Source organism: Abramis brama (assembly GCF_963993115.1).
Source record: "Abramis brama genome assembly, chromosome: 4".
Taxonomy (NCBI): Eukaryota; Metazoa; Chordata; class Actinopteri; order Cypriniformes; family Leuciscidae; genus Abramis; species Abramis brama.
The window spans coordinates 49,491,776-49,506,107 of NC_139966.1; the positions used below are offsets into that span (position 1 = coordinate 49,491,776).

At 35.4% G+C, this 14,332-nt stretch overlaps 1 long non-coding RNA gene across 1 annotated transcript; it reads right to left on the minus strand.

Moving 5' to 3' along the window:
- Positions 1-11,155: 11,155 nt before the first annotated feature.
- Positions 11,156-13,645, minus strand: LOC311080748. Its single transcript, XR_014605705.1, has 3 exons — positions 13,568-13,645; positions 12,726-12,755; positions 11,156-11,870 (listed from the first exon to the last, which is right to left on the minus strand). It is a non-coding gene; the product is annotated as an uncharacterized lncRNA (long non-coding RNA).
- Positions 13,646-14,332: the final 687 nt, after the last annotated feature.

Consider the following 14,332-nt stretch of genomic DNA (forward strand, 5'->3'; position numbering starts at 1 on the left):
GTATCTGACAGCAGGCCACGACTGTAATTTTCATATTGTTTAAATTCCTCTTATTTAAGTGATCATTAATTTTGATGGTGTAAACGTATATCATGCTAACAATGAGTAGTGTGATGGAGTAGCCATGGTTGCCAACCTTGATTACCTGGTTGAAGTTTGACTTTCTTGACGGCTGAATATCACACACGTTTGCTAGTAGTATTCTCTTTAAATTGTAACAGCTGAACCTAATCACAGCCTAACATGCAAAATAATCATCAGGAATAAACAAATATTCTCCGAAAACATTGGACACTACAATATTTTAAGTATTATATACAGACAGTACTTTAATGTGCAATTACACCTGAATAGACTGAATAGATCTCTTGTGCTCCTAAAAAGCTTCTGCCAACTAAGTAGTAGCAGCAGGTAAATACAGAGAAAATAAAAAAACAAACATAACTTAATATCACTAAAATGAAATAGAAAGCTGCGATTACAGACGCTCACATCCACACATAAACACCACTGACGTCTTCACTTCCAGGTCACGAAGCCATCAATCAAAAGCTCAGTAACCAATGAGAACACACTGCTACTAGCCCCGCCCCCACGAGAGAAATGTGTCAGAACGGCGAACGAAAACTCAGGGAGCATAAACGAAAACTCAGGGAGCGTAAATGAAAACTCTGGAAGCACATTTGTAAGTTCAGATCAGCGATTGAAATATGAGAAATAGTTAGCAAAACATGCAGTGTATTAAAAACGAAGTCAAAAAATTTGCCTGCGATTTATTCTTTTTTAGTTTTAGAGATAATTTTTTTAGTTTCAATTTATATTTTCATTAGTTTCTTGAAAAGCTACGTTCATTTTTATTGGCACAAGAATAGCTCCATATTAACCCAGGGTTTAGGAATGTACAGTGTGAAAAGGCAGCTTATAGGATTAATTGATAACCCTGGTGGGAAAGTATGATCCGTGTTAATTTTACACACCCATGGTTGTTGAACAAAGAACTTCCGTTGTTTGTTTCTCTTTTAGAGCTTCAGTGTTACAAACTTACAACAACAACATATAGCTATACTGAGTTAATACTCTGTATATTTTCCCCCGGTAATTATATAATATTTACTCACAAAGAGAACCTTTCATCCATTCAGATAAGGTGTTAGCAAATAGACCTTTAAAAAAAAATGATATATATATATATATTATAATTGCAAACCATACATAGATGACATTAATGATATACTTTGTATACTATACACAAAATATATCAACAATATGTTGAAACACCGGAAAGAAAGTTAACAAAGATTTGCTAAAAAAAAAAAAAAGGAAAAATAGGAGAAGATAGAAAAAAAAAACATGAGGGTATATCGTTTTATACATCAGTTAGAGTGTACAAATTAAGGTAATTACATATTGAGGTTGTTTTACTTTCTTTCTTATTTACTGAGGATGACATAGTGTTAAGGTAAATTTTAAATTCTTTCAAAAAACAAGAAAAACTGGTTTGTTGTTGGTGAATTTACATTTAGCCTATGTATATAAAATTTGCCTAGAAAATAAATTAAGTTTATCACAAATCAAGCTTTGTTTTTAGTGAGGTCAAAATCAAAGTATTAAAAAATAATGTCTTTAAAGGTTACGGATATATCTTGCTGGAGATAATCTTTAAAAAAATGTGTCTATATTTTTCCATAGTTGTTCAGTTGTATTTAGAAACATGACCAAAATAAATGATAAACAGTTCCTGTGTGAACAAAATGAGCATCTTGTGTCAATATTAATTGTATATTTAATCTTAAAATATTTAACAGGGTAAAATTTATATATATTATTATTATTTTTAATGTATTTATTATTTTGAAAATGTTTGCGAGCAGCAATGACGTGTTTTATGGGCGGAGCCTACCTGGTGGTAGACAGTTCTGTGTTGAAGTGATGATGACAGTGGAAGCCGTGGAATAAAATAATAAAAAAAGGTTTTGAGTTTATACCTCACAGTTATGAATTTTACCCTTGCAATTATGAGTTTATATCTCACAATTCTGAGAAGAAAATTGGAATTGCGAGATATAATCTCGTATCCTGCCCTTTTTTACTCAGAATTGCGAGTTATAAAGTCTAAAGAGTTGGGAGATAGCAGAGCCTGTCTACGGAGAGCCTGGCCACTCCCTATTAAGTACTACACTGTTAAAAAAAATCTGTAGAAATTACAGTATTATTGGCAGCTACTTGCCAGTAACTTACTGTAGATTTAAATTGATGTTATTTATTGGCAACAGTTTGTTCAAAGTTAAATGAACATTAAACATTAACAAGTCTTTATCTTTACAGAATAAAACTAAAATAACAGCCTCATGCAAAGCATTCTGTGAACCAAAATCTCAAGGAAAAAAACAGAAAAAGGTTGATGAAGATTTCTGGTCCCCTGAATGCTTTGCATTAGGTTGTTATTTTATAGTTTTATTCTGTAAAGACAAAGACTTGTTAATGTTTAATGTTCATTTAACTTTGAGCAAACTGTTGCCAGTAAATAACAATTTATTTAAATAAATTTAAATCTACAGTAAGTTACTGGCAAACAGCTGCAAAACTACAGCAAATTTTTTACAGTGTATTGTACCGAATTTTGGTTGTAATTCCACCAGAGTTCCACTGGGGGCGATCGCCCATGAGTGCAATAAATGGGAGTCTATGGAGCTAGACGGCTAAAATTGTCTCTTTCACCCGATTGCTGTTGAGAAATCTCAGATTTGATTGTAGGTTTTGCAAGTTCAACATGGGTTATAGGTCGAAAGTTGAATGAACGAGTACTTATGTCCTTTCGATTTCTTACAGGTTGAGTTGTTGTTGCCCATAACACGCTAGCATTCTGCTAATGAATGCTGATTGGTCAGTGAAGGACTGATTACAACCAGAGATACCGCTTGATGGTCTTTTAAAACAACAAAACAAAAACTCTTCTAGCACATGTATTTCCCTGTGTCAGCTGTGTTGTCGATGCCTCGAGAGAAAAGAAAGTGCAGAACGCCGAAAGCACCAAAGTGACTGAAGGATTGCCGTAAAGCAGTATCTCTGGTCGTACGATGTGTATGGCATCATTGACATTTTAAAAGACTTTTTAAAGCAAATAAGTGACTCTAAAAAATCTAACACCCAGCAATGTGTAATTTCTTTGCATCTCCTTTCGAAATACAACATTCAAATACAAAAAATTATATCCAAGTGGATTTTGAGGGGTATAGCTCCATAGACCTCCATTCATTCTGCACTCGTCCTGTGAGCGCCCTCATATGGAACCAAAGTGGAACTGCAACCAGCTCAGAAGCCGGAAGTTTACTGAGAGTGGAAGTTCTCTCCTTATTAGACATTCTCTCCATTGGTATTGCGTGCATCACTCATATCTCTTAAACTTTTAAAATGGAGTTTAAGAAGATGTATGTAACCACAATCATTAGATATGAATAGCTCTTAAAGCCTTATCTCTTGTCAAAAGGCTCAACGCGACCGCAGACTTTGATGAACACTGGCAGCAGCGACGTCTGTTCTCACATACAGTAGCCTAATTGGTTAAAATCAGTCTGTTGACGTGTGTCCAGTTATTAATGGACTGATGATTCATCTGAAGGGGTTGTTTCGCCTCATATTATGTCTGTTGTGATGCATTCATAATAAATTCATGCTGCTGTTTATGTTTTATTTGTTGTTTGCTCATCTGGATATAATTGTATATTTGTATGTACATATGTTCGTTTAGTTTAATTGGGTTAGGGTGCCGTGGAAAAAAAAACACTACAAAGGGGTGCCATGCTTTCAAAAAGTTTGGGAACCACTGGTGTAGGCTATATAAAAATATACACTTCTGAATTCTTGACATTAATATATAAATATAATATATTTGTATCTGCCAGTATCTGCTTTTCCCCAGTAACTGTTTTGTTTGCAATAAATGTACACCTTATGCCAAATATAATTGCAAAATAAAACAGAATTGTTGTGCAACTCAAAATGTTAACTGTACTGTTATTAGTATATGCACATTATATCATTAGTAACATTTAAATATAACACAATAAACCAAAGTATATCAGTAGGAGTTTTCTTAAGTCTTTCTGATAGTTTTCTACAGGCCGGTTTACTACAACAGTAGACTAAAATTCTGAAATTATGGTTTATAGTTTTTGTGTGCCACCCCAAGATTTTAAGTGGCCCCATCTGGCCACCCCTATGAAAAATTTCTGGAGGCGCCACTGCAGTTCCTCCACCACTAACCATGGTTATGCCTCCGCCGATCAGTCCCAGGGTTCAGTCCGTCCCCTCTGTCTGGACTCTGCCCTGGGTCTTCCCACCTTCAGCTTCACCATGGTTTTCTTTTCAAGTTAGTGTTATAACATAGCTCAATCATTATTACATTATAATTTATATATTATATATAATAGTGTACTTTAAAGCGCAGTGTGAGTTTTATTTCTGAAAATAATGATTGACACATTTGTATCAGAGGGAGTAATAATGTGAGGAATGTTAGTGAAGAGTGTATGTGAGAGACCTGTTTGGTAAGTTATTGTGTCCTGCTTTATCTCTCACTGAATAGGTCCCATTTAATCTTCATAACTAAATATTCTAATGTATTTCAAACATTGATGAGTTCAATGTGTTACTTTATAAACATAAATTGATACATTAATTTTTTGTGATTATTTTGGGGAAGAGCAAGGGAGGGACTGTTTAAGTCAGTGACCACACCCACCACCTCACATTGTTTTATATGCAGCTTTTATATGAGCAGAGTTTAATTGCTGCATATTATTAAGTTTTAGTTGCAATTCATCAATATTTTATGTCACTCTTTGAAATATGCCAGATCAATTACATTTAGGAAATTTTCTACATTTAAACTGAAAGAGAATATGCTTTGCTTTCATGTTGTTGCTTATTAACTTCATCTGTGTGCTTTTTCTTTCAATTTGCCATATTCGTTGTAATTCATTTGCTATATTATTTGTAATTCAAAGTGACATTATTGGACCGTTTTTCAGAGGCTTGTGAGAAATGATGTACTTTGCTCATTGGCAAAAAATGATGATTCAACAGGACTGTGACTGAACCTCTTACCAGTTCAGAACATCACTATTAAACAGAACAACCCAGTATTTAACAATTCACTGCACCTTCAACTTAAATTAAACTAATATGTAGTTGAATATGTGGACAATGGATAAAAATGTTGAAGGCCAGGGAGTGTTGTAACACATTTTTGTTTTATCTTCTATTTTTGTTTATATTTGTATTGATATTTGTATCTGTTACAAACAGACGTGAAGGACAAAAAAAAAAAAAAGGGTTCCCTCCTTGATCCCGTGGGTCACATTCTGATGAACACGTACGGGGTCACAGTAAGACGTTTGTTATAATCCTTGAAGATGTAGCACAAAAATTGTCTTTGCAATGTTGGCATCTGTAGAAGTTCAGTGGGCTATGTTCACCTGCAGAACACCTGTTCTCATCAGGTGTATAGCTTGAGTCCAGCAGGGGGATGGATGCCGTTCAGGTTCTCTTCCTGTAATCCTGTGACGTGAGCAAAGTTCATAGAGTCAATCTGGACCTTTTGTGACTTGTTCAGTTAACGTGTCATTCCTTCATGGAGAAACTTCCGCTTCCCTGGCACCTTCTCCACGATGATGATCTGACCCTTCTTGACCAATCCTGTCACCTCCAGCGGTACGGTGGTCTGGGCAGATCTCAGTGGATGAAGGGCTTCTCCTTCGATCCACACTGCTTTGTGTGAGACACCTGAAAAGCATCTTAAATGTCCGCTTCACGATTGAGCACATATGAACTTACAGTCGTAAGGAAATGCATAGGAACGCATAGTGCAATAAAGCAAAATCATGTCATGTTCAATGTAAAATACCATGTTCATGTCAGCAAATGTGAGTGGTACATTTGGTCTCATTAATTACCTGATTTTAATTACCACACCAATAGTACTTCTATAGAGGGTCAAGGAAGGGCAAAGGAAGATCCTACAAGCTCTTACCCTGTTTCTAGAAACATTTAAATAAATGACATTCTAACAAAACAACCAGTGCTGGGTTAAAACAACATTTCATAAAGAGTGTCAGCTAAAATTTGGTGTAACCAAACATAGAGATTCAATTGAATTGATGTCCAAAAACATTGTTGCAAGTAAATTGGACAATATACAAATATGCAGAAAACAAAATAAGTTTCAGAAATTAAATCAAAATAAGTTTCAGAAATGTTTTTCTGAATTACTCAAAGAAAATCAAAATAAGGTATTGAAATCAAAATAAGGTATTGAAATCAAAATAAGTTTAAATGCAAAAATCAAAATAAGTTTCGTGGATCAAAATAAGTTTCAGAACTGTTTTTCTGAATTACGCAAAGAAAATCAAAATAAGTTTCAGGGATTAAAATCAAAATAAGTTTAAATGCAGAAATCAAAATAAGTTAAAAAAATTCAGCAAGAGGTCGGTGTAAACCAAATAATCAAAGAAATGGTATAGGATCAATGGTTTTGTGTGTGTTTTTGTCTGTGAGCGTGTTTGTGTGTGTGTGTGTGTGTGTGTGTGTGTGTGTGTGTGTGTGTGTGTGTGTGTGTGTGTGTGTGTGTGTGTGTGTGTGTGTGTGTTGTTGTTGTTGTTGTTGTTGGTGTTGGTGTGTGTGTGTGTGTGTGTGTGTGTCTGTGAGAGAGTGTGTTTGAGAGTGTGTGTATTGATCTGGCTAAGTCACAGTCGATGACAGAGTTGCATTGTAAATTTTTGTACTTGGTTGATTTATCCATTTTAGTTATGTTTCTGTTATTAGTGGTAAGTTGAGAAATCAGGGGCCCTCTGATCTTCCAACTCCCACCAACAATCATAGAGTTTGAAATTGAATGGCAGGTCTGCCTTAGAATTTGTCTTGATTTGTGACTATAGCCATTCATGTTCATGTGTGTTACATTAGTTGTCAGTTTGTTGTGAATAGCGTATGCTATTCTCTGTGTCTCTGTTAGACCACGATCATGAGATCAGCTCCACCCTGTGTGTGTGAAGCTATCTGGATCTGTTAGTGTGAAGATGACACATCTTCGTCTGATGTGCAGTGTTCAGCCTGGATAGACCATCTACCCCAGGTGATGATGCTGTGAGGGTATAGTGATGGAGGGGTGTGTTCAGTGTTCATGTCTAGGAGATGGGTGGAAAATAATCTATAACAATTGTGTTGCAAATTTAGTTCCAGTTCTAAACTGGGAGGCCATATTTACGTAGTGATGTACTATTGTGAGATGTGAATGGCCTCTTGAAGTGTCTTTTCACCCATCTCCCGAGGTTGATCCAGGTGGGGTCCGGCCCATCCTGGCTAACGTCCTTCGAGGAATTTGCAGAAGTAAACCTGAGACATAAAACAGAGGAGAGCGAACCACAGACAGATAATTCCAATATTTCAAAAACGTTAAATTTAGACGTGTGGAATTCTTTTACTTGTTCCATTATCATGTCAGTTGCAATTTTAATTCCACATGAAACCGAGTTTCATTGACCACGTCTGAATTGTTGCTGTTGTCTCAGTGTGTTGTGACACCTGAAGCTGCTTTTCCAGTTCAGCCTTCAGTCTGCTGCATGTGCAATGCTCATTGCTTTCTCTCATTACAGCCAGATCTCTCGGTTGTCTGGTTAGCATTTTGCTGTTTATGGTGTCGTTCACACATTTTAGTTAGTGCAGATATTTTTTGACCTGCAAAAAACTGTGGTACTTCTGTCTGCTGTTTAGCATTTCACACCCTCCTTGTAAATTTACTTCTCTGATTAGATTACATTTTAGTTGTTGCACAATGTGGTTTGCTATTACCTGTGCCACAATTCTAGCCGTGTTTTCTAACGGTGAAAAATAAAGGCATACCCCTCCCCTTTTTTGGCACTGGGTAGCACACAAATAAAATTCTGTTTCAGAAATTCAATTTTAATGACGAAAGTCACACTTCTCCAATTATTATTATGCTCTGCGAGTGTAATATAATGTTTATTATAATTCAAGTTATAATATAATTATATTCTTTAACAATACAAGTCAAATTATATTGTTTTCGGTCTCTGAAGAGTCTCTGGAACAACAGCGCATGGTCAAATCTCAGCTTGTTCTCATGTCAATACATTTGAATATGAAAAGGCTTTTTTTGGCTCTGGGCTGATAAGATGTACATTCGCTATTTCTCTTTTTTCTTTGCTAGGTTTCAAATACCTTTTCTTCTAATTTAGTCTTTTTCAATGGCCATTATAATGTTTGATTCTTCTATTTACTCTTCCTTTAGATTTTTCCGTTTATAGATAAGGAAACTATATCGCTTTGCAGTCCTTCTCCTAAGGATGCACGACACAATCTCGCCAGTCTGACTTACCAAAACAGAGGTAATTGGCTAAATATCTGGAATCTGCCGTATTCACACGTACAAAATAACAGACACTTAAATAGCCCCCTTGAATGCCACCTCAGGAACTTAATTCAATCGTTTCAATTAGTAGAGGTCAAGACCACCATTAAAAGACGTTAGCCGATCAACTTACTTTTCTTAAAATGGCTTTGGTTTAGTCAAGCCCGTGGGATATCCACGTACACTTATCTAAAAGAACATTAAATTAGAACAGAGGTTATGGAACGCACCCGAATCCAGGTCGATCAAACAGCATTAGCTGATTCTGGACGGAAATTAACTCGTCCCCCTCATTCAAGTACACTTGAATCTGATATTCAGTATTAGTCGTCACTAATGTCTGGCGCAAACTTGTGGAAATATACGAATCCGGTAATCTATTTGGGAAAAATAATTGCAGAGCAATCCAGAATGAGTTCAAACGTGACAATATTTAGTTCTCTGAAGCCTTAAATATGAAAAGGTTTTTGTTTCAGGATTAATGAGATGCGTTCACTGTTTCTGATTTTCAGATTTGTTTGTCTTATGATTTACATCGTAGCCACCAAATTTAGCATAGACACACGTGTTTAATTCAGTTTTACACAGGACACACGGCCTAGAATACAACATCTACAACCCTTTTACCTAAGTGTTCCAAATACACTCACAGCAAAGCAATAGAATACAACATCTATATCACCTTTGCCTAAGTATTTCAAATACACTTACAGTAAAGCAATCCTGTGTTAAAGAATAAACTTTAAATTAGCCTATGTGCATCTAGCACAAACAACTATAAAGTGTGTTCTAGCACAACGTGTTAAGCACGACTACAAATTTGAAAATCCAAACAGAATATGCATTGCTCAGAGTAGTATTCTCAAATATTTGAACAGCTTGACATCAAAATCAGGATGCGCGCGATCATAGCTAGTTATAACGGCGCCTTTTTATACTTCTATTATCCCAGCGTGTTACAATGTTTTAGAGTTTATTCTGCCATCGTTTTTACAGACTCGCCACATTTAACAGCTCCTGTCAGTTGTGTTGGATATATTTTAGAGATTACTCTGCCATCGTTTTTACAGTCTCGCCATATCCCCAACCACCTAACAGTGATAACCAAGCAAAATTTTCTAATTTTCCCGAATTTTTGACTAGATAGCATATCAAATACTTTAGAGGTTTACTTTTCAGAGGAACTGAAATAAGCCAAATTAAATTGAATATCTTAATTTAATTCCATCAATGTTAAAGTTTTAGCATTTAGCATTAGCCTTGAATGCAGCATGGACAATAGCATTTAGCATTAGCCTTGAGCGCAGCATGGCTTTAGCATTTAGCGTAGCCTTGAGCGTTTTGAAAGCAACATGGACAATAGCATTTAGCATTATCCTTGATATTTGAGTTTTAGCCTGTACATCATATCATCCTGTTTTCCCAAAATTTTCTTTTCATAAACAATGCATTGATCTGCCTTTTTATTTATAAAATCATGTGTTTTCCGATTGTTTACAAACATAGATTTTTCTTTCTCTGTTTCTCGTTAGTTTGCTCATTCTCTTCACGTGTTGCTGGTTTGATTAACAAGCCCAGATACAACAATGGCCGGAAAACATGCGGCTGATTTTAAAACTTTTTAGGCTTTACTTTTTTCAGCTCTTCATCGAGTTATTAATTATTTGGAAGATGTTATTCTTATTTTAGGTTTTGCTTCCTGTTGCTTAGGCAAAACAAGGAGATCTTTAAAATCTAATCACTCTTCATCTGGCTGCGGCATCACGCTTACCCATAAATAATGCAAACATTTCTTCAACACTTCTAAGAATGCAAAGAAAATTGACTTACCACAACCACGGAAGAAAGAGAAGATGTTAAAACCTCTTGTTGATTCTAAACTCCCAATAATTGCTGGAAAGGACGTTTCTCGTGAATCTGTTTTGATCTGTTTTGAGATCACGTCGAGGTCACCACTTTGTAAGGCCCGTTATATTGGTCCAATTGCCGGTTTGCCAATACACGGGGAAGGTATCACGTGTTACTGTCCTTTCCTCATGCGAAGTATTGGTTGGTTAAATTTACAATACATTTAGTTATGTATTCTCTCGTTTATTTCATCTGACTCCATAAATGAAAAGGTTTTAATGATATCTGTGGATCATTAATCATGAGTGAATGTTTGACTATTCCTTTTCCACAATCAATTCAAATATCTAGTACATGGTTATACATTGGTTACACCAAATAATCTTACCCAGTTTGCACCTGAGATAGAGAGAGAAAAAGGGAAAGAGAGAGAGAGAGAGAGAGAGAGAGAGAGAGAGAGAGAGAGAGACCACCTATCCCATTTCTGTCCAGCCAAGAAGAAGAGACCCGATACACTGTAAAAAATTTGGAGTAGTATTTACTTGAAAAAAGCTTGCTAACTTTTTTCACTCAGAAAAGGCTAGTAAATTTACAAACATTTATTAGTAGCTTTAATTAGTAATGTTTAAGTTATGTTTACTTGGATTTTCCAAGTAAATTTTATTGACTCTTTGCCTGTACATTTTACTTAAGTAAGGCTTATAAAATCTACTAGGATTTTTTAATTTTTTTTTACATAAGAGTCCTAGTTATCTTTTTTAGTTATCCTGAGTAACCTTTACTTTAAAAATCATGTAAACATTACTTAACATCACTAGTAATAAATTACAAATTATATTTTCCAAAAAAAAAAAAAAAATGAGAAGACATTTTCCTTGAGTTGAGTTTTATTTTAATTACATTCTTGAACAAATGCACAAAAATGAATGGACACATTCATGAAGATTAACTGTTGGCCAAAAACATGGCCAAAATTGTTCAGCATCTTTATACTATCGAAGATGTTTCAATGTGTTTGTGTAGGCTATAACAGACCACAAACATTTTACGGGAGATGCTTAACTGATCTTACATACAACACTTTGATAAAACAAATAAAACTCTGCTTCTGTTTTCTTTAGCAGCACTGCATTACAATGTTTCTGTTTAACGGTACAAACTTTGCTCTAATTTAAATTATGCAACCTTTAGAGCATTCTCACTTGCTGAACAAATTAGCAAATACAAAAACTGTAAAAAAAAAAAAAAAAAAAAAAAAAAAGGCCAACTAGCAGGCTTACATTAGTAGCTTTCTATGCAAAGAGCTAACTTTTGGAGAAAACTTTAAAGCATCCAGCCCAAGAAAGATTTTCTGAAACACTTCAAATGTGTTTCTCAGCTTTGGGGGATAGCTTAAGTTCAGGGAGTAAATGAAGCCCATGAGCAAAAGGCACGCATTTGTGAGATTCTTACATCCCAACAGCACCTCAGTTCCCTCAATGACGATGATGACATCAGCTATGTTGGCATCTCCCTCTCCTGCAGTGCTGCCCAGTACAATGATCTTCATTACATGATTGGTGATGGTATCTTTAATCATGTCTCTGCTTACATCCTGTCAAATACACAAATAAGAGCAAAATGGTTACAATAATGTACACTTAAGTTGCATGTTCTCTTTAATTTTATGTGACAAGTGCCCCACACAGAGATTTGGTCTCACCGTCATTAAATATATTATTACATGGAAAAAAGTGTGTGTAAGTGTGTGTCTAAGTGTGTGTGTGTGTCTATGTGTGTGTAAGTGTGTGTGTGTGTGTGTGTGTAAGTGTGTGTGTGTAAGTGTGTAAGTGTGTGTGTGTGCGCAAGTGTGTAAGTGTGTGTGTGTAAGTGTCTAAGTGTGTGTGTGTGTAAGTGTGTCTAAGTGTGTGTGTAAGTGTCTAAGTGTGAACAAGACACTGAACAAGGGCAATCAGTATAAAGACAAGGGGTCGATGACTGACAGCCCGAATTTCCGTGTTTGAGCCGTAAGTGTTTTAAAAGTTGTAGTCTTTTGTTTGACCCAAAGCTGCATTTTTTACACAACCACCTCATGCTGTGGCAGCTGCAATAAACAAAAGATGTACACACACACACACACCAATTCAGAAGACGTAAACAGCACTGGTTCAGAAGAACTTCCAGTTTCAGTTTTTTTTTTTTTTACAGTTGTAACCAGAATTAAAATTTTACAAAAATATCTTTATGATTTAATTATGTATTTAAAATTTTTAAATATGAAACAATATGAATATGAAATGCTGCTAGACCAGTGTTTACATCTTGCGAAGTGATATATATATATATATATATATACACCATGTATGTGTGTGTAGTTGTATATGTGTGTGTAGCCCTATTTCTATTGAAATCTGTGTCATACTGCAAGGTTAATCAGTGTTGTAAGCTGTAAGAATTATTGCCAATTTACCTTGCATGGAGCTTGAAGAGTTAGTGCAATCTGTGGAACATATTAGAAATGTTAATGTCAGAAATAAATGTTTTACCAATTTTGAATAAATATACTGATCTTATTGATTTGAAATACTAACAGTTAATTTATTTTGGAACAACTGCATTCAAGTAGCCTAAGCATCAACAATAAATGTTCAAGTATAGACATACAGTATTGTTAATTGTATAGGTTCAATATAATCTCTTTTTAACTTGATTAATATCCATCAAATGCTTATCTTTGTTATCAATAAAACAAAACAGTGTATTTGATGTGGATTAATGTGGGATTAACGTTAGCACGCAGTTTTCTCCGTCACGTTTAAAGTTAATGGCCCACCCATGCTGGGCTCGGGTATCATTTCAGCCTCGTAACGTTAAATATGACTTTCGAGGCTGTAAGCACAAGTTACATGTCCAATTTTTAATTGAAACCTTTATTTATAATTCATATAACAAGCAAGGTCACAATTATTTATTCACACAGATAAATAAACACACACCCTTGGACGCTTTCTATAGCTGCTAGCTATTTAGTCTCGACGCGTCGCGCCGCTCACGTCCGGCAAAGTTCATTTTAAAATTCACTGTAGCCTACATCAAGTGTCTCCGTAGATTAACCTTACATGTAAAATACAAGACAATTGTTTTCGACACAGACGCCGTTTGCTAATAACGGATGTTTATGCAAATCAGTTCTTTAGCAACCTCAACTATGTTAACAGTTAACTTAACGCGTTAACTCTTTAACCACCAGGACTGCAAACAGCTTCTGCAAATGTAACTTAATTGACCAATGAAAAAAATGTCATAACTTACCGTGTAAAAATCACATCTGTCTTGTCTTCAAGAAAAGTTTCCGTTGCTTTCCTCTTCGCGCCACTTCCGAATCTGAACCAAGAAACAAGCAATGCGCATGCGCATAGATTGCTTGGCTTCGTGGAGTAAGTTTACTTGCGTTTGTCATTTTTTGCATTAGTTCATTAGATGACAAAACACTAGTAAATATTACTTGGGCAATCCATTAGAATATACTTATGTATTTAAGTACAATAAATTAAAGCGAAACCTCAAGTAGCTTATTGAATTAAACGTGACATTTTGAAGTAAAAAGACAAAATATGATTTCTTTGTAAAATTTACTTAAATCATGCTATCTTTATTTACAAGGCCAAAAAATCATTTTTTACAGTGTAGAGCAAGCACACCTTCCTTTATACTGTTTGCCCAGGTGATATGGGGGATGGGGAAAACCACCCTCAAATGGCTTTACCAGTTTTCTTTAAACTTCTATAAACCTTATTACCTTTTATTTGATCTATCTGGATATGAGATATCTGTACCACTCACTTTGAGACATTTCAAATGACACCAAAAACATAAGTCATTGATAAACATTCACATTCAACCATGTTCTTGTGTGAGTTCTTTGTGGTTTCTGAGAGGAAGTCAGGCTATATGGGGGAGGTCGAATGCTAATTAGCCAGCAAGGCCCTTTTGTCTCATAGACCAGGCCCCAACCAGTATTTTCAGTCTTACAGAAGGAAACCCCCATTTTTCCTCATTCAATATGACTATGCAATA